Below are 22,433 nucleotides of genomic sequence, written 5' to 3'. Positions count from 1 at the left end.
AGTTTGTTTATATGGTGTATTACATTGACAGACTTTTGTATGTTGAACCACCCTTGCATCCCTGAGATGAAGCCTACTTGATCATGGTGGATAATTGTTTTGATGTGTTCTTGGAGTCTGTTTGCCAGAATTTTATTGAGTATTTTTGCATCAATGTTCATGAGGGAGATAGGTCTGTAGTTCTCTTTCTTTGTTGCATCTTTATTTGGTTTAGGAATCAGTGTAATTGTAGCCTCATAGAAGGAGTTTGGTAATATTCCTTCTGCTTCTATTGTGTGGAACAATTTAAAGAGTATTGGTGTTAAGTCTTCTTTGAAGATCTGGTACAATTCTGCAGTGAAACCATCTGGTCCTGGGCTTTTTTGGTTAGGAGAATTTAATGACTGATTCTATTTCCTTAGGGGTAATTGGACTATTTAAATGGTTTATCTGGTCTTGATTTAACTTAGGTATGTGGTACCTATCCAGAAAAGTATCCATTTCTTTTAGATTTTCCAGTTTTGTGGAGTAGAGGTTTTTGAAGTATGACCTGATGATTCTCTGGATTTCCTCATTGTCTGTTGGTATGTCCCCCTTTTCAATTCTGATTTTGTTAATTTGGATGCTCTCTCTCTGTCTTTTGGTTAGTTTGGAAAAGGGCTTGTCTATCTTGTTGATCTTCTCAAAGAACCCACTCTTTGTTTCATTAATCCTTTGTATTGTTCTCTTTATTTCTATTTTATTGATTTCAGCTCTCAATTTGATAATTTCCTGGCATCTGGTCCTCCTGGGAGACTTTGCTTCTTCCTGTTCAAGGGCTTTCAGGTGTGCTGTCAAGTCACTAGTGTGAGATTTCTACAGCTTCTTTATGTGGGCATTTAGTGCTATGAATTTCCCTCTTAGCACTGCTATCATAGTATCCCATAAGTTTGGGTATGTGGTGTATTCATTTTCATTGACCTCTAGGAAGTTTAAATTTCTTTCTTTATTTCTTCCTTAACCCATTGGTGATTCAGTTGAGCATTATTCAGTTTCCATGAGATTGTAAGATTTCTCTAGTTTTTTCTGTTGTTGAAATCTAACTTTAAACCATGGTGGTCTGATAGAACACAGGAGGTTATTCCAATTGTTTTGTATCTGTTGAGATTTGCTTTGTGGCCAAGTATGTGGTCGATTTCAGAGAAGGTTCTATGGGGTGCTGAGAAGAAGGTATATTCTTTTTTGTTTGAGTGGAATGTTCTGTAGATATTGATTAAGTCCAATTGAGCCATAACATCAGTTAAGTCCATTATGTCTCTGTTGAGTTTCACTTTGGCCAATCTGTCCAGAGGTGAAAGTGGGGTGTTGAAGTCTCCCACTCTTAATGTGTGGGGTTTTATATGTGATTTCAGCTTTAGTAATATATCTGTTACATACGTGGGTGCCCTTGTGTTTGGCGTAAACGTTCAGAATTGAGACTTCATCTTGGTGGATCTTTCCTGTGATGAGTATGTAATGTCCTTCATCATCTCTTTTGATTGATTTTAGTTTGAAGTCTATTTTGCTGGTATTAGGATGGCTACACCAGCTTGCTTCTTAAGACCATTTGATTGGAAAGTCTTTTCCAAGCCTTTTATTCTTAGGAGGTGTCTGTCTTTGAATTTGAGGTGTGTTTCTTGTATGCAGCAGAAAGACGGGTCCTGTTGTCATATGCATTCTGTTAGTCTGTGTCTTTTTATAGGTGAATTAAGTCCATTGATATTAAGGGATATTAATGACCAGTGATTATTTGTTCCTGTAGTTATTTTTATTTTTTGGTGGTAGTGTGTGTGTACTTCTCTTCTTTGGGGTTTACTGCTGTGGTGTTATCTATTTCCTGTGTTTTCATGGATGTATCTGCCTTCCTTAGGTTGGAATTTTCCTTCTAGTGTTTTCTGTAGGGCTGGGTTTGTGGATAAGTATTGTTTAAATCTGGTTTTGTCTTGGAAGGTCTTGTTCACTCCATCTATGATGATTGAAAGTTTTGCTGGGTATATTAGTCTAGGCTGCATCCATATTCTCTTAGTGTCTGCAATATATCTATGTGTCCAGGTCCTTCTGGCTTTCAAAGTCTCCATTGAGAAATCGGGTGTTATTCTGATGGGTTTGCCTTTATAAGTCATTTGGCCTTTTTCCTTTGTTGCCCTTAATATTCTTTCTTTATTCTGTATGTTTAGTTGTTTAATTATTATGTGGCAAGGGGACTTTTTTTGGGGGGGGGGTCTATTCTGTTTGGTTTCCTTCTTTAGGTTGGGAAAGTTTTCTTCTATGGTCTTGTTAAATTTATTTTCTGTGCCTTTGAGTTGGTATTCTTCTCCTTCCTCTATCCCTATTATTCATAGGTTTGGTCTTTTCATGGTGTCCCAAATTTAGTGTTTTCTTTGACTGATGAATCTATTTCTTCTACCGTATCTTCAACACCAAGATCCTCTCTTCCATCTCTTGCATTCTGTTGGTTATACTTGCCTCTGAAGTTCCTGTTTGTTTACTCAGATTTTCTATTTCCAGCATTCCTTCTGCTAGTGTCTTCTTCATTTTTTCTATTTCTCTCTTTAGGTCTTGGATTGTCTCCCTTGCTTTTTCATGATTTTCTTTCAAGGATTTATTGTTTTCTTCTGCTTTAATGGTCCTTTCCTCTAGTTTTTTTTTAATAGTGTTCTTCCCATTTTTGGTTTGTCTGTTCCTCTACTTTATTTTTTATTTCTTCTATATAAGGCTCTAGCCTCTTCATGATGTTACTTATAAGGTTGTTTTCTTTTTCTTCTTCTTCTTCTTCTTCTTCTTCTTCTTCTTCTTCTTCTTCTTCTTCTTCTTCTTCCATTCTGTGATGTTCATGTCTAGCTGTTGGAAAAGGGCTAGGTTCTGGTGATGCTGTATTGCTCTTTATTTTGTTGTATGTACTTCTGCCTTGACGTCTGGCCATCTCCTCTTGGGTTCGTTCTTGGTCTTATCAGTGTACTTGGTCCAGAGAGAGCTGACAGATTTAGGGAGTCTCTCTCTGGTCCAGATGGAAGCTCTGGTCCAGATGAGAGTGCTAGCCTGATAGGAGCTGGGGGGCTGGGCTCTGAGTCTTGGGAAGTCCCTGGGGTCTCCTTATTTTGTCCAGATGGGAGCTCCTCTTGTCCACATGGGAGTTCCTCTGGTCTCTGGTCCAAATAGGAGTTCCAGGGCATGATGTAAGCTTGAGGCTGGTCTCTGATTCTCAGGAAGTGGCTGGAGTCTCCAGCAGATGGGTGTGGGGGCAGGGTATGGAGACTGCAGGGTCTGCGTTCAGTCTTGGAAAAGGGGAGCTTTCCTGCAGGGCCGGCAGATTGGCTGGAACCTGGGGCCAAGTTTGTCAGGTCCTCCTGGGATGGCCTGTGTCCAGTGGTGGGACCCAGGGGCTGTTGCCTCTCTGACTATAACCCCAGGCACTCACCTCTGTTCCAGATGGGAGTTCCAGGGCAAACGTGAGCTGGGGATTGGTCCCTATAATTTTATTTCATTATTATTACATAGATGCCTGCTTGTTTTCTAAGGAGAAACAGAAAGTGTGTGGGTCTCAATAGGTGGGGAAGCAGGGAGAAATTAAGAATGGTGGAAGGGGCAACATAATCACTATATATTGTATAAAAAACTATTTTTCAATAAAAGAAAACATTAAGATTTAAAAAAGACACTCTGAGTAATGATAGTAGTTTAGAAGGAAAAATCAAATAGATGCTTCCTAACTCTGCAGATTTCAAAAGCAATGGTTTGAAAAGGAACCTTTATGATGTCTAACTCTGCAGCCTCACCAACACTCACTCTCAAAAATGTTGGGTCCATTTTAGAGGAAGAAGTTTGTTTTAACATCCTTCCCGTGTATGTATCTTCCCATATAGCAAGTTCTTTCCTGGTGCCTGTTATGGATATTGCTCTGTATGCTGAGAATGTGTTGCTCTGATTGGTTGATAAATAAAACACAGATTGGCCAGTAGCTAGGCAGGAAGCATAGGCAGGATAAACAGACAAGGAGAATTATGGGAAGAGGAAGGAGAAGCCAGCCCCCTGTCCAGGAAGCAGCATGTAAAGGCAACAGGTAAAGCCACAGAACATGTGGCGACATATAGATGAACAGAAATTGGCTGAGTTTAAGTGCAAGAGTGTATGGTCAATAGTAAGCTAAGCCAATGGCCAAGCAGTTTAATTGATATAATCCTCTATGTGTTTACTTGGGTCTAAGCCACTGCAGACCATGGGTCTGCCAGACAGACCCAGGAAAACTTTCAGCTATAGGTACCTGCTCAGACCTGCCTTACTTGTGGAACAAAGCTCTCATTTTTGTAATGATTCCAACAACTATTTCATTTAGCAATGAACAAAATCAGAGCAACTCCTTGATACATAGTCTGAAAATAGGCTATGACATTTTTCCAAAACATCAATTTAAATATCCATAGACTATACATAGTACAGTACCAGCCCTAATTTCTACATGATTCTGTGGACTGGTAATCCTTGCTGGCAGGAGAATGTACTTGAGGAATTTTGCAAAGAACTTTCTCAGCAAGGATTTCATCTCTTTCTGTTGTCATATTAAATATCAACCTCCTCTGCTCTCCTGGGCACTTTGCCAATTCACACCTACTCTTTTGCTCCCGGGATCCAAAGAGAGGAATTAACCACCAAGAAATGCATATAGCTATGTTATTGTAATTATTGGAAGAATTTAAAGTCATCTTGGAGTTATATTTTAAGTTATCATTTTAAATTTACCATTCATTTCTGACTTACTATAGTGAAAAAACATGCAGAAACTTCTGAAATCAGGAGTTCTATAACTCAGTGTATGTCTCCTTTTGTAGTTGGAGTTTTCCTGCCTGACCCAGTCAGGACAAATCTCTCTTACCCGCCAGTCCCATAGTCGCTCAGACCCAACCAAGAAAGCACACAGAAACTTACATTGTTTAGAAACTGTATGGCCATGGCAGGCTGCTTGTTATCTACCTTTTCTATCTTAAATTAACCAATTTCTGTTAGTCTATACTTTGCTACATGGCTTGTGGCTTACCAGTGTCTTTACATGCTGCTTTTCATGTCGGCGGTAGGCAGTGTCTCCCCCCAACCTTCTACTTCCCAGAATTCTCTTCTCTCTTGTCCCGCCTATACTTCCTGCCTGGCCACTGGCCAATCAGAATTTTATTTACACAGAGCGATATCCACAGCATCCTTTGAATATATATCATGGCTTTTGACTTTGTATGAGATTACTATGTGTATGAATGTGTGTTCCTGAGTCTATATATGTTTCTTGTGCTTTTTCTTTTGGGTCTTTTTCTTCAAGAGTGTATGTATGTACTCTTAAAGCTCTCTGTCCATGTCACATTTTCTTTCTACATTGCCTCCTGGGGATACAGTGTTACAAGGTTCTCTGCTATAGCAATGTCAAAGAATGCCTGGGGCTAGTTGCTCTTTAAAAAGTTGTACTTACAGTTATTTACTTTGTCACATACAGAGGTGACCAAATTATCTTATTGTACATGACAGTATCCTTGAATAAGCAATCCACTTTACTCCTCAGTTTACTGCTTTAAATTCTCCCTCTACAATGCTTTAATACTAACTGTATATGTGAGCTACACTGATTACTTAAATGAAAAGTATATTGTTAAATTGCTATTACAAATTATGTCAAGCTGGCCGGCAGTGGTGCACACCTTTAATCCCAACATCTGGGAGGCAGAGCCAGGTGGATTTCTATGAGTTTGAGGTCAGCCTGGTCTACAGAGTGAGATCCAGGATAGGTACCAAGACTACACAGAGAAACCCTGTCTCGAAAAACCAAATATATATATATTTGGGATTTAGCTCAGTGGTAATGCCCTGGGTTTGGTCTTCAGCAGCTCTGGGGGAAAAAAAAAAGACCAAAAAAAAAAAAAATGTCAGTCATGCCTATGTTATGGGTAGCCCACCAGAGATGACCAGTCAGACACATAGTTTGTAGCAATCTGAAAGTCTCTATTTCATCTGGCTGGACTACTCCCAAATATTCAGGGACCTAGGTGTAGCCCTACATGTCCAGAGTACAGGAATTTTGAAGACAAAAACCACATCCTGGCATCTTGCTCAGGGGACTGCTCAGAAGCAAGTGGTTTGATCAAAGCTAAGATAAGCAGTTATCTGGAGGAGTTTCCTCTCTAATGGGGTTTAACAGAAGTTACTTAGCTAGGACATCCTGACTTTAGATTCCTAAAATACAGTCAGGTAGTTTCCTACAGGATTATCTGTCAAGAGATTAAATTCTAGTTAAACAAGAAAGGGTTTCAGAAAGGATTCAAGACAGAGAAACTTTTGCATTGTCTTGTCCTATAACACCTAAACACGAGATTAACAAGAACAACTGTAGACAATCTAATCTGAGTAGGGGAAATCCCATGACACTTTCACTCAACACAAAGAACAATAGGCAACTATACAATGTTGTTGCCTGGAGAAATGGTCTTCCCCAGAGGGAATATATAAGTTGGTTATCTAATGGCCAATCCTGAAAGCAGATACATAGAAGTAACATTATACAGACTGAACATGGTGCATTTGTGTATTCATGTATATCTGTATGAAATATAATATCTAATTATTATTAATAAGCATTAATATAATAAATATTACTGTCGTAATATACTACATATAATAGTATATACTATATATAATCATATACAGGATATAATATATATTTACATATATTATTCATAAATGCATAAAATATATTTATGTGTACTATATGTATTATATATTTTATACATACACACAATTAATGAAAAGAGGCCATGAATTTGCAAGATAACAAGGAGAAAAATGAGAGCATTTAGAGGAACAAAGAGAAAGGAATAAATGATGTAATTATTCTATAGTCTCAAGAAAAAAAACAAATATTCTTTTTAAAAAAGTTATCACATCAGTCAGACATGGCAGCACACACCTATAATCTTAGCACTTGGAAGATGGTGGAAAGAGAATTATTGTAAGTTTATGGCCAGCCTGGTCTACATGGAGAATTTTGGTCATCTGGGGTATAACCATTCATTCTTTGACAAAGACTAGGCTCTCTAGGTTCTCTCTGCCCTTTCTTCTGTGGGCAACTCACAATGCTTTCCTCTGATGCAAAGGGTATTATGTCCAGATCCGCCACGAAGCTGCAATCCATTTGCTTCCTAGGGCCTCAAAGGAAGTTCCTGTGGAAGTAAACAAGATCCTCCTTCTATATTGCTGAAGAACTGGACATTCCCTCTTCTGCATGGCAGTATTATTAAGCAGTTCTTCCTTTAGCATTCCAGTACCATTGAAGAGGTTGTGACCAGTGTCTGAGCAGAGTCCCTTTCAGATGAGCACCAGCCTCTAGTTTGTTGGTGAACTCTCTTCTCTTAGTTTCCAGGAACCAGTCAAACACCACTTCATTTTACCTTCTGCAGCCGTGCCTCCTTGCTTCTTCCTCACTCACTCTCTGCCCTCTTAAATGAAGGGGCAGAAACAGTGCAGTCTGTCCTGCTATTATTGTTTAGATCTTGACAACCTCACGCCCTGAACTGTGATCCTTCAAACTGTCCCTGGAAAATACATTCTTTCCCCCACTCCACTGGATCTATTCTTACTTTTTTTAACTGTTATAATAAATATTGCAAATAAAAGATATCTGGTAACAAAATTAAAGATTCGAAAGCTACAAAAATTCGCTGCACTTCTGTACAGTTATAAGGGCCATTCACTTTCTCATCTTCCAACATTTAGTCTTATCGTTCTCTTTTCTATATATTATTCCCACATGTACATTTTTTTTATAACAGTGGTTCTTCAACTTCCTAATGCTGTGACCCCTTAATACAGTTCCTCATGTTGTGGTGACCCCCCCAACCATGAAATTATTTTTGGTGCTGCTTCAAAACTGTAATCTTGCTTTTGTTATGAATCATAATGTAAAAATCTGATATGCAGATGATCTTAGGCAACCCTTGTGAAAGTGTCATTTGGCCCCCATAAGGTCGAGACCCACAAATTGGAAAACATATATGTGTGTGTGTGTGTGTGTGTCCTACCTAACCACATTATATATATATATATATATATATATATATATATATATATATATATATATATATATATGTGTGTGTGTGTGTGTGTGTGTGTGTGTGTGTGTGTGTGTGTGTGTAGTTTATGTAAAACCATATATATTTGCCTGCATATATGAGTAGTTTCCTTATATGAGGGAGAATATGCATTTTGTGCATTGTTTGACCTGATTTAATATTATACATTCTAAATCCATCCACCCATTTTTCTGCAAATTTTGTGATTACATTTTTCTTTAGAGTTGAATAGCACTAGACCTATTTCCATAGCAACCTTGGTGCCGTTTATTAGTCCTATAGGGTGGAAAACTACCTCAGGCATTATTTCCTACCATACTCCTACATGAAACAAAAGAAAACTAAGTGTCCAATATATGTGTATGCCCATTATAGTTATGTCAGCTAATCTACTTTAATGAAGGGTAGGATAAGGAGAGGCTTCCTGTGGGAAAGAATAAGTTCTACAAAGAGTTGAAAAGGATAGATAGACATTTTACAATAGGAGAAAGACAGACAGAGATGTTACAACGAGTCAGTGAAGTGAGTGAGCAACTCATGGGCTATGCAGGAAACACAGAGAAGTTCATTATCAGTGTGGAGATAATCAGTGTTTCCAACTAGGTGCACTTGACCCAGCTAAAAAGTCAATGCTTAAACTATGAAACATGAAGTCACAGTAGTGGAACAGAATATGGAGTTCCTCTAAGTAATTTAAAGCAACCATTGGATCCTAATCATATGTGTATCGTGAATATCTTTTATGATAAGTAGAGTAGTCATTTCTTTCAAATTGAGGGTGCAAGTTTGGGTCAGCCAAAGCTTTTATCTTTAAAAATTAAATCATCCATACTTAAAGATTTAACTCATTAGTTACTGACAATATTTAGATTCCCTAAAGTACCTCACATTCTCGCATATCCCAGACATTGGAATTTCACTGTTATAGTTAATGAGTTCTATGTTTATCTTTAACCACAAACTGTATTTCTTATAAAGCAAGCCAATTGCCTATAGAATTGCATAGGGTAGGGTGTGCTCAGTGTGCAAAGGGAGAGTTCAGACATCAGTAGGCCTTAAGCCAAATGTGCCAGGGACAAGCACTGCTTGGTAGACTCAAAAGAGGAACCTATAGGAAGCCCTGGGTGAGTGAAGTCCTGAGTAAATGTGGATTTTTGACATGGGCACAGCCAGGTCAAGAATATTAGCCTCAGACCTATGGGAAAATGCCCAAGTATTCCCCTGGGGTAAAGCTCAGAGGGAAGTGTATAGATGTTCATAATGTTAGCAGAAAATGCCCAGTGTAGCTTTGTTCCCCACATATTTACATCCTGATTTGTTACAGAAACTTCTCATACTGAACTTAGCTCACCCTATCTCCTTAATCCAGCTGTATAAAATAAACTCCCTCTTTATTAGTATACAATTGCCCACATCCTTGTACAACTCTATACAATAAATACACCAAGCTTCCCTGGTGCTGAGATTTCAAACAAAAATTTCCTATGTACAAGCCATCCAAATTTTTGTTTGTTTGCACATTCATCATCATAATTAAAATACCCTTGAGGATATTTATTGAAGACTTTTAAAAATTTCTTTATAGGTTTTCCAAAGTGATATTGAGAGAAAATATAAAATATGCTCAATGTTTAACGTGCCTTGTGTATGTTTTTAAGAGAATTGTGGTGACTAACGTGGATGTCTATAATATATACTAATTTAATATGAAAACAATAACTCCACCACTTAATATCCTAGACATTTCTTATTTTTACTAATCAGTTCTTCTTGTGTGAGCAACAAAATAAAAACATTATTAATTGCAATTTTAAAACTATAAAAGTTTCATTGTGGTATCACTTGTTTCATCTATTAACATCAGTTCTAGTGTTTGATCTATTTTGGACTATTTTTCTTAAAAGTGTAAAAGACTTTTTATGAATTTATCACATTGCCAAATACTTGGTAATGTGGCATTCGTAACTTAGAATGAGATACTAAATGTCTATCAAAATTTTTGACATAACTTGCTTTTAACTATGCATAAAATGCCTTCAGATGTATTTTTTCTCCTACTACTAGCACCTTGGAAAACATTAATCTCATAATAATTGAGAAACACTGACTAAGCTGTTAATTTTAAATGACATATTAGTAACTAACATTTAAATTGATAGATGAAGCTATAACTCAAATAATGGTAGGAATGTAATTTCATTGTTATTTTCTGAAAACTAAATTACTTAAAAAAATCTAACTATGAACTTATAAGTTATAGAATCATACAATAAAGATAAAAATATGACTTTTATGGAATAAAATATAAAATAATGTTTTTTTTGTGTTGAATGACTGCTTTAAGACTTAAAGATCAATTGTATTTCCCAGATAATATTTATTTATTTAATTGGTTTTTTGAGACTGGAGAGATGGCTCAGCCATAAATTCTAGGCTCACAACCAAAAATAAATTTAAATATTTAAAGTAATAAAGCAATTCCTAGACATACAGCTAGCAAATCACATATCCTAGGACATAGACATGAAGGCTGATCATTATTCTGCTAATGTGTTTTATGTAAGAAGAATTAAAAGTTTGAAGTTTTGTGTGATGAAGAGTATTACCTTTCACTAATCTGATAACGTAAATATTTATAGAAAATTGTAACAGTGTTTTTGCACATATCTGTTATGAAAAGCATAATGATTACAGAAACATTTTAAATTAACTGAAAAAATCTGTTTATTTAGGTTTTCTTTGAGAATAACAAACAAGTTGGTTTTGAAACATAGAAAACAATCATTTGCCTCTAGTTACAATCTCATGTAAATATCCCAATATGCACTGTATAAACAGTGATGGTACCCATAAAATAAAGTTCTTTATATAATAAAAGAAAAACACATTATAGTGGAACAAAATGAGTCTATGCCTTTAAATATATTCCTCAGCAATCTTTTTGATGTATAATGTTATGCTCAAATTTCCATCCACTTTTCTAAGATTAGAGGTATGCTTTTGAATAAACACTTCATTTACCCCTGTGATTTCAGAAGAATATCTGTTACATTAACTTTGCATGGTAGCAACTTTTAATTCTGAGTCATTTAAGATTCCAGTCATTTATAAGATATCCTATTTGTTTATAAAGCAAAAATGGCCCAAGATAACTGTTGGATTTTTTCCCTTAATGCAAAGTTTTATATCCAAAGCCTTTCACCTTAAGGATACTCAGAATATAAAATGTTTCACTTATGATGTGTTTCTTCCTTGATCTTCTGTATTATATTCACACTAATCACTAATGTTTAATGTTTGATTAGAATGTAAATGTCGAGAATTATTCATAAAATTTGTAGAATGTCTCAATCCTCTGTTTATCTTTTCAGAATCTTCTTCAAAAAGAAAACAAGGCCGGGCGTTGGTTGCGCACAACCTTTAATCCCAGCACTGGGGAGGCAGAGCCAGGCGGATCTCTGAGAGTTCAAGGCCAGCCTGGGCTACCAAGTGAGTTCCAGGAAAGGCGCAAAGCTACACAGAGAAACCCTGTCTCGAAAAACAAAACAACAAGCAAAATAAAAAGAAAACAATGTTATGTGTATAAAATCCATGTTAAATGCACACTTGCCCATTATTCTTGCATATTTCCCTTTAAATATGACACATATTGTTCAAAAATAATTATTACTAAATATAAAGCACAATTTAGGAAGTGTGGAGAAAATCAGGGTGCAAATGATGGAGTTCTTGGTTTCCAGGGTAACAGTTTGCATAACAGTCCAAATCATGTCAGCCTATTTAGTTTTTTTTTTTTTTTACCCTTTTTCCCTTCCTTTTGTCCTTTCTTGTATAAAGTATAAGTTGCCTGTAATCTTTGATGCTGTTTATTTTTGTAGACTCATTACAAAATGTGCTTGATGAGGTATTAATGGGTCCATCTTATAATTCAGAAAATAGAAACTATAGAAATGATCAATTTCTGAGATACAGGTTTAATAGAATTTTAAACTTATTTTCATTTTAAAATATGTTTTAATTGAAAAAAATTACATTACTTTTCCTTTCCTCCCTCCAAACCCTCCTACATTTTCCCACACTCTCAACTTGATTACCTATTTTTTATTTGATTATTGTTACATATATATTCATGTGTATGTGTGTATACAGATATATAAATACAATTTGTTGTCATGTAAGTACCATCCCATATAGTAGAAAAGTAATAGGCAACTAACAGATTCTCTTTGTAGTTGAAGGTTTCTTGGTCCTGCCTGGCCCATGGTCAGGACAAATCTCTCTCACTTGCCAGTCTTGTAGCCACTTGGAACCAAGCAAACACACAGAGACTTATATTACTTATAAACTGTATGGCTGTGCCAGGCTTCTTGAATCTAGTTCTTATTTCATAAATTAACCCATTTTTGTAAATCTATACCTTGCCACATGGTTTGTGGCTACCAGTATCTTACATCATGCTTCCCATGATGGTGGCTGGCAGCATCTCTTTGCCTCAGCCTTCCACTTCCCAGAATTATCCTCTCTCCTTGTCCTACCTATACTTCCTTCCTGGCTACTGGTCAATCAGCACTTCATTTATCAGTCAATCATCCACAGCACTTCCCTTTTTCTTTTTTTCAAAAAGGAAGGTTTTAACTTTAACATAGCAAAATTACATATAACAAAACAATTATCAAGCAAGAATTACAGTTATAATATCTAGTCTGTTTATAATATCTAGTCTATTTGCATTTGACAAAATTAAAGAAGATCCTATCTATCCTATATTTGTGAATCTAAGGTTTCATATCTAACTTATCTTTTAACATAACTAAGGAAATTATAACTATCTAGTCTTCAACTACATCAAAGTCCTCGGAAGATTATACTATTACCTGAGAAACAAGAGAAGGACACAAGCAACTTTTGGTAGTCTTGTGAGAGTAAACAGAGATATCTGGCATCCTGGACAGTCATCCAAAGTTCCTCTGTAAATTTGGGGCACTTGTCTTTAGCCCACAGGTCTAGAGTCTCTCAGTCACTTTTCTCAGTGTCCTGTAGAATGTCTGGCAGTTTCCTTTGCAAAGCAGTAACCTGAAGGACAATTTTGTCAAGCAAAGTTCAGTAGTCACCTTCCTATGAGTCCTGCATGTTCAGTCAAGAAGTCAAGGAAAGAACAGTTTCTTGCCCAAATGGCCATTTTTGCCAAGAAGAATATAAACTCCATATGGAGTGTCTCCAATGCCCATCCTCCTCTCTAAAGTAAATCAGTGCTGTCAGGAGTAGACATGTCCAGAAAGTCTAAATTTTCAAAACATTTTAAATGCCATATCCTGTAGGTCTTTGAAGTCTTTGAAGATTACCTATCTGAAATATATTTATGTATACCTAGGAAACTTAACTAACATGGCTACAAGTTTGACTATTATAAAAGACTAATTATTAATCTGTATTTCTTAATTATCCATTAAAATTTAAATAAGTTACATAAACATAATACCTTAAACAAAAGTAGAAATATACATATAGTAGAACAAAATCAACTCTAAATTTGTATCAATAAACTAAAATCTATACCAATGTAAAACATTTTAAAGAATTTGCTCCTTAAAAGTAGGTTCAATAATTTACCCTTTCACCCTATATATCTATACTATCTCCTTTTCTTCTTTAGAAAGAGATTGCATTTATAATCAACCTGTTTTAAAGAAAAATATTGGTTATTCTCTGTCCCAAACCAGAGGGCTCTTTTGATATGGGACAGGAGGATCTCTCAACCTCTTATTTTACCAATATGCTTGGGTTTAGTGAAGGAGTTAGCCAATTCCATATCCAAGGACAGCTTGGCATATTTGGCATTTTGAGCATTGCTTCTCATACTACTTCCTGCTGGATGAAGGTGCTGTATTTTTATGGAGACATAAAGAAATTTTTAGGATTATGGAGTAGTTCATGAGGCTGTATTCTCTGAGCCAGTTGCCTTGAAATCATTCTGGATGTTGGATCATCAGGGCCATGGTATTATCAGAGACCTTTTAGGGGGTCTTGGCTGGTCAAACCTGATGTATCTTAATCTGGAACAAGTCCACAGCTATTGCTTTCTGTGGAAACAAAAGCAGAGCCTCTTTTCCAAAGCAACATATCCTTAGATCCAAATTTTGAAGTCGAGGTACCTTTAAAATATACATATTGGTTTAACTCATGTGCCTTTACAATCAAATGTCTCTCTGTAGTTAAAAATCCCAAAGACAACACAATCCAGGTTCTCTGTGTAATATCCATCTTTACATGGCTTATTTTTTTTATATTGCCTTTACTGTCTCTTTAAAGACTTTATTTTTAAAAACTATTTATTTTTATATAACTGCATATATTTCTTTTTTTCTCTTTCAAGCCTATGTACATTTTTACACACATTGTAACTGTTCCATCTGAATCTGTCTTATTGTGAACCTATTGCTTTAAACTGCAGTAGCTAGTACTGAAGCAGAAGTCTTGGCTGTTAGTGCTGCCCAATTTAACTTTTCAATATGGTGGAGATAAATCACTGCCAGTGCTGGGAGCCATAGTGTCCACTGACTCTGAGAGGCAGTGGGTCTACGCTTCTATCCAAGCAACATGTAGCCCAGAAACCTCTTTAAAAAAAAAAAACTAGCAAAAACTATATCCAACACACAGCATAGTGCATAGCTTGGAGACACCTCTGTGTAACATAGCATAGGTCAAGCCCACATGCCATGAACCCACCATAGAGTAGCTCAAACCTGCAGTCTGCCACTAACTTGAGAGTGACAACTGGGAAGCTGTCTTTAGCTCTGTTTTAGGATCTTCTTTCTCAGGTTTTAGGTGGAAACTGTTGCCCCATGTTGGGCGCTATTTATAGCTAAGGTTATCCTGGTCCTGCCTGGCTCATGGTCAGGGCAAAGCTCTCTCACCTACCAATCCTGCAGCCACTTGGACCCAAGCAAACACACAGAGACTTATATTACTTATAAACTGTATGGCCATGGCAGGCTTCTTGCTATCTAGTTCTTATATATTAAATTAACCCATTTCTATAAATCTATACCTTCCCATCTGGTTCATGGCTTACTGATATCTTACATCATGCTTCTCATGGTGGTAGCTGGCAGCATCTCTGCCTCAGCCTTCCACTTCCCAGACTTCTCTTCTCTCCTTGTCCTGCCTATACTTCCTGCCTGGCTACTGGCCAATCAGTACTTTGTTTATCAATCAATCATCCCACAGCATTCATACGTCTTAGTATCTCTTAAATGTCTACATTGTGTTCTAATATTTACAATTTTTAGTGATATTCTAATACAATTTTCCAAGTCTTCTAAAAACTATATACTTATATTGAAGAAGAAGCATTTGACTGCAACATGATAGTTTAGAATTTGAGGATAAGATTATAGTTTGAGTTTAGAGATTAAGATTATGGCTATCCCTATACATATGGATAATGGAAATTAAGTGTAAATATTATGTTTAATAACAAAACTCCAATTTCTTTTTTGCTAACTCTGATGAACAACTGTTTCCTATCAAAAAATTCCTGTTTCTTTTCTATAGTGTTTATTGCTTCTGAATCATTTGTCTGGTAAGTCACAGTTATTCCTAGACTCCCTTGCAGCTAGATGGAGTTATTTAACTGGTTTTCACCAACAGAACAGAAATTATATGTATTGCCTTGGCCTTAAAATAAGTGAATGGCATAATACTGCCTTCTCTTTCACTTACCTTTCTGCTGACTGGAAGAATGTGACTGTCTCCTTGTTGGTGTCCTAGGCCAAAAATCTTTCCAAGTTGCTGACAGTAAAAAAAAAAAAAAAAAAAGAGGAAATTTTATAAGAACTGACAATATTTTTGTTATGAATAGAAACTAACATTTTAAAGTATGTTAGTTATAAGAAATATTATGGGCTTACCCAGCACAAACTGCTTCCATTAACGCCTCATTATCATCTTAGCTCTTCAATATATATATGACCTCTTTTATCATTTTATTTTTTGATGGTTTCTATTTGTTTACTTAAAGACAAATTTTAAAAAGTAAAATTAATGAAACCAGCTGAGATTAAGATACATAAACCAAACTGCAACGTAGAAAAGGGGCCTTGCTGGAAGCATGACAAACACTAGAAATATTTCACAGACACACAGAAGAGCTCACTCACATTGTCAATAGGATTAAGATGCTACTAATTCTCCCCAGAATGTCAAGGTTTCATTTTGCTCAGCCTGAGATCTCACTCAATTTCAAACTGCCTGTGGTCCACTTGATCCAGAAAATCTTTTCATTCAATGTGCCCTTCTTTCCCTCAGTTATGGATAGCCAGTTCTTTACCAATCTGTTCTTCCTTCTTTAAGCTCTCCCAGTCCAGTTTGGACTCCTCAAGGGTGCTCATTTTCTGTCTTTTGGCTCCAATGTTCCCCGAAAGGCTGCTCATACCACTTGACCTTTTTATCCCCAACCTGGCAGGGAGTGCTGGTGCTGCTGAAGTGATGACAGCCTGAGGGTTCTCTTTCTCAGTGAGCTTGAGTAAAGGCTTGGCTTCCTTGAACGCAGCATCTACTTCCCTAGTCACCCTTACTTCTTCACCAGCAAAGTGAAACACCTTGGTAATTTTCTTTTTTTCTGATTCATTAGGTTTCTCCAGCTCATCTGCTTTCGTCAACAGTTTATTTGAACTGATCTCTTCTGCTGCCTTAACTTGCGAACTTGGAGATGCTTTTCACTTGTGTCCCACATCATTAAGGAAGTTGGCCCATAGTTCATCTTCCTTCTTTTTCCCATGCATTCTCATATCCAAGACCTCCTTGCTCCTCTTCATCTTCTCCACTACTACTACCTCCACGTTCTTCTTTGCCATCCTTCTCTTCATCTTCTAAAAATAGGCCACTTTTGTAGTTAGTTTTCCTGCCTGGCCCATAGTCAGGACAAATCTCTCTCACCCGCCAGTCCCACAGTCGCTCAGACCCAACCAAGTAAACACACAGAGACTTATATTACTTACAAACTGTATGGCCATGGCAGGCTTCTTGTTACCTACTTCTACTGTCTTAAATTAACCCATTTCTATTAATCTATACTTTGCCACGTGGCTTGTGGCTTACCAGTACCTTATGTCTTTTCTGTCATGGCGGTGGCTGGCAGCGTCTCTCCCCAGCCTTCCCTTTCTCCAATTTTTCTCCTCCTTGTCCCACCTACCATATCCTTCCTGCCTAGCTACTGGCCAATCAGCGCTTTATTTATTTTAACCAATCAGAGCAACATATTTAACATACAGAACATCCCACAGCACTTCCCCTTTTCTTTTTTTTTCAAAAAGCAAGGTTTTAACTTTTATATAGTAAAATTATAGACAACAAAACAATTATTAAGCAAGAATTACAGTTACAATATTAAAGAACATATCCTGTCTATCTTATATTTGTGAGTCTAAGGTTTTATAACTAACCTATTTTTTATTATAACTGAGGAAATTATAACTATCTAGTTTTTAACCACATCAAAGACCTCAGAAGGATATAATATTACCTGAGAACTGGGAGAAGGATGCAAGCAACTTTCAGGAGTCTTGCAGGGTAGACAGAGACAGCTGGCAGCTTGGACAGTCACCTAATTTTCCTTTGTAAAGTTGGGGCATTTGTCTTCAGCCCACAGGGCTAGAGTCTCTTGGTCACTTTTTTCAGTGTCCTATAGAATGTCTGGCAGTTTCCTCTGTGAAGCAAGAACCTGAAGGACCATTTTGTCAAGCAACTTTCAATGGTCACCTTTTTATAGGTCCTGCATGTCCAGTTGATCAAGCAGTCCAGGCAAGAACAGTTTCTTGCTCAAATGGCTATTTTTGCCAAGGCGACGATAAACTCCATATGAAGTGTCTTCAGTGCCCATCCTCTTCTCTGAAGTAAATCGGTGCTGCCAGAAGCAGACATGCCTCACTGTCCAGAAAGTCTAAATTTTAAAAGTATTTTAAATGCCATATTCTACACATCTTTGAAGTATTGAAGATTACCTATCTATCTGAAATATCTATATGTATACCTAGAAGACTTAACTAACATGGTTATGATTATTATAATCATAGATGATTAATTATTAATCTATTTTTAATTATCTATTACAATTTAAAATGATCTATACAAACATAATACCTTAATCATGAGTAGAAATATGCACACAGTATAACAAAATTAACCTTAAGTTTGTATCAATAGACTAAAATCTATACCAATGTAAAACATTTTAAACAAGTTGTTGCTCTTTAGAAGTAAGTTCCTTAATCTACCCTTTTATCCTATTATATCTATATCATATCCCCTTTTCTTCTTTAGAAAGAGATCACATTCATAATCAACCTGTTTTAAAGAAAATTATTGGTTTTTCTCTGTCCCATACCAGAGGGCTCTTCTGATTTGGGACACAGGGATATCTTAACAATATGCCTGGGTTTAGAGAAGGAGTGAGCCAATTCCGTCTCCAAAGCCAGCTGGGAATTTGGGTATAGTTTCTCTTACTACTTCCTGTTGGAGGGGGACGCTATATCTTATGGGGACACAAAGAAAATTTTAGGATTATGGAGTAGTCCGTGAGGGTAAACCTCTGAGACAGTTGCCTTGAAACCATTCTGGATGTTGGATCATCTGGGCCATGGTGTCATCGGAGACCTTTCAGGTGGTCTTGGCTGATCAAACCTGATGTATCTTAATCTGGAACAAATCCATAGCCTCTGGCTTTTTGTGGAAACAAAACCAGAGAATCTTTTCCAAAGCAACATATCCTTATACATAAATTTTGAAGTCAAGGTACCTTTAAAATTTACATATTTGTTTAACTCAACAGCTTTTACGATCAAATCTTTTTCTGCAGTTAAAAATCCCAAAGACAACATAAACCAGATTCTCTGTGTAATATCCATCTTTGTAAGACTGAAACACTGCCGTGGCTGTTGGCTCTGCCCACCTCAGCTTCCCAAAGTGGCGGTGGTATAGTTTACCGCCAGCTCTGGGTCTGGAGCCATGTGTACCATCAACTATCAGAAGCAGTTCTAGAAAAGTAGTGCATAGCCCAGAAACTTTTTTTTTTAACTAGCATAAGGCTAAATCCACCATACAGCTTAGTAAAGTGTCACTTGTAGACTCCTCATTCCTGCCACACTGCAGGTCAGACACACATGCCAGGAACCCGCCATAGTAGCTCAAACCGGCAGGCTGCTGCTAACTTGAGAGAGACAACTAGGAAGCTGTTATTAGCTCCATTTTAAAATCTTTTTTTTCAGGTTTTAGATGGAAACTCTTGCCAACACATTGGGCCCTTGCCTCAACTGCTGACAGTACAAATGCTGTCCTTTCTGGACAAGCGGGACACAAGGTAAGCGACCACTGTACTTTGCCAAGACAGGGTAAGATGGTCTTTCAGAGTTCTGGCTTCTGAAAATGGTCTGTCAGATACTCTAGGCCTGTAGCCAATTTGAATGCACCAATGATGCTGAGAAACATTAGGTGACTGTCCAGGCTGCCAGCTGTCTCTGTCTACTCTTGCAAGACTCCTGAAAGTTGCTTGCGTCCTTCTCCCATTTCTCAGGTATTATTATATTCCTTCTCAGGTCTTTGATGAGGTTGAAGACTAGCAGTTATAGTTACAACTTAGTATATATACATATATAATATCTTAGATAGAGTATATTAAGTATTAGACTCAGGTTTTTTAGGATAGGACACCTTTTGGAATGATCTTTGTAACATGCCACCTACCCACGCTCAAGAATTCCCTGGATTTTAGCATGTGTTTTTTGCTTGATATTGTTTGCATTTATTGTAATTTCAACTTATCTAGGTCATTATCCCTCATTACTCCTGGACAATATTTGATAACCATTTCTTTGTATACAGTCTTGTATTAGGTTAGAACCTTCTTATTTAGACAAAAAGGGGGAGATGTAGTGGATAGCTATCCCAGCCTTGGCCTGGAAGTTCCAACCCCCACTGAGGCTTCAGTAATGGTCACACTCACAAGGCGGGGCTGAGGGAGGAAGCTGAAGACCCAGGATCGAGAGGAGAGGTCCCTCTTGGTGCTAGGACCCTGGATGCTGGAGGTAGACTGAGCAGAGTTCTCCAGAGAACACCGCCAGACTGCACCATACCTTTGCCAGACCCTGTTACCTATCCCTGCATTTGTAAGTTACTCCACAAAATAAACCTCCCTTTTAACTACGTGGAGTGGCCTTAATAATTTCACCAATACACTTTATTTTCTCTTTCTAGCTAGAATGCTCTGAGCATTCCTTCTTTTCCCTTTGGTTTTCTCAGCCTGCTCTTGACCATCCATTTCATCTTGCTTCACTAATTCATTGATATCATCTTCACTGTACTCTCCACCTGATGGCACATAGTCCTCATCCTCATCTAGCATAGAGAAGTCTTCGGAATTAAATTCCTCCATGCTGCTGTTACTTGGGGCCTGCTACCCACAGGACTGCAGCCACTGCAAAGGTCTAGGGTGAGACCACAGAGGTACTGGACCAGCAGCTAGGGCAGCCCGCTCTTTTTCTCATTTTAATTGATTCTGCTTAGACATGCATTGTAAGAGAACCAGAAGTTTTCAAGAGAAGAAAGAGGATTGAAGAACACCACCAAAACCAAAGCAACAAACACACAAAAAATCAAACAGAAGATTGAACAAATACAACAAAACCAAAGCCACATATACATTCACACACACAAAATAAATCAATCAAACAAACAAACAGAAAACACAAAACAATAGCAACAACAACAAAAAAGAAATCATAAAAGAAATGATGGAAAATTTAAAGAACAGTTCCAGTGATTCAATGAGATAAACAGAGTTCTTAGTGACCAATACCTACCAATTGTCCTACTACTCTTAGGAAAAAAATTATAAATCTGCAGTCAAATTATGAAAAGTTTACCAGTCTATACTGCCAAGCCAGAATTAGATATTATGCATTAATTTCTAGCATACTAGTCTAAGGTTAAATCCAATAAAAAAAATAGAGACCATGGAAATGACTTAGTGGTTATGAGTATTTACCTCTCTTTCAGAGGACCTAGGTTTGATTCCCAGCACACACATGGAGGCTCACAACTGCATATAATACATATAACTCCTGGTCCAGGGGATCTGGTGTCCTCTTATGATACCTATGATATCCTGCACTAGTGTAATACACACACACACCCACACACCCACACACCCACACACCCACACACCCACACACCCACACCCACACACACACATACACACACACACACACACACACACACACATGAAAAATTAAAATAAATAAACAGGTAATTTTTAAAAAAGAATACAAATGTAGAAATTTAAATCTTGGAGCTGTGAGAGGAGTGTGTTCAGTTATTACACTGGGAAATTATATACTTGAATTAAATGTTAAAATTCAGATGTTCTCATTAGGATAGGACTAAGAATTTAACTTTACCTCTTAGGAAAACAGAAAATGATGAGAAATACTGTTGATCTCCAGATTTCAAAACCTCCTCCTGGAAAACCATACTAGCTCACAGTGGGAACTCCTTTGAGGGGCTAATGTAGGTTTTCAGTGGACCTTTGATCAAATATGTGTGCATAAACTCCAACAAACTTCTGAAAACACAGTAGAACTTTGAGTCATTATAGATATTATTCAGGAAAAGAATTGTTTGCAGTAGATACAAAACATATGAGTGTGAGATGCATGAGAGTGGAGGTGAACCCTGAACACTTCACATCTAGACCACACCATTTGCTTCATATTTCTGAGCAATTTCCTGTGGCAACTTGACAGAGTGCCACTTTTCCCCTCTGTGATTTAGGTGAAATTTCACTGACATGGTGCTAGAGAGAAATTATTGAAGACAGGATTTTTAAAGAGTCATTAGATAATTTCATTTCAAAGCATCCTGCTCCTAGAAGCAATATCTCTTAAATGGGTACTTTAACTAAACTCTTTTCTTCCAAGGGTTCAAAGAGAAAATTTAATTGAATATTTTGAAACCACTGCTTCTGGAAAGAGCCCATGGCAATCTGTGTTCCTTAAACAAAAGTCTTCACCATTTCATCATGACTGCTCAAAAGTTCAAGTGGTGTTCTGTGGAAGGGAACCAGACTTTAAAACCTATTTCAAATTTATTTAGGGAAGCACAGAAATGGGAGCATGGTACTGGTAAGTGGCAGTGATATCACTCTTAGTATAGATGCACAAATGTCATCTTTCCAATTTCTACAAACTTAAAGGCATAATATATTTTAATTGGAAGGGCAAATAGAAATTTAATCTGTGGACATTGTGAGTAGAAATTTTGTAAGCCTTCATAACATAGGAG

General features: G+C 37.1%; 1 pseudogene; it reads right to left on the bottom strand.

Annotated features, from left to right (window-relative positions):
• Positions 1 to 16,300: 16,300 nt before the first annotated feature.
• LOC118569362 lies at positions 16,301 to 20,526 on the bottom strand (annotated as a pseudogene).
• Positions 20,527 to 22,433: the final 1,907 nt, after the last annotated feature.

This window comes from Onychomys torridus, chromosome 18 (assembly GCF_903995425.1).
Source record: "Onychomys torridus chromosome 18, mOncTor1.1, whole genome shotgun sequence".
Taxonomy (NCBI): Eukaryota; Metazoa; Chordata; class Mammalia; order Rodentia; family Cricetidae; genus Onychomys; species Onychomys torridus.
Note: the sequence above shows the minus strand (reverse complement) of the source record. Positions and strands in the feature narration are given on the sequence as shown.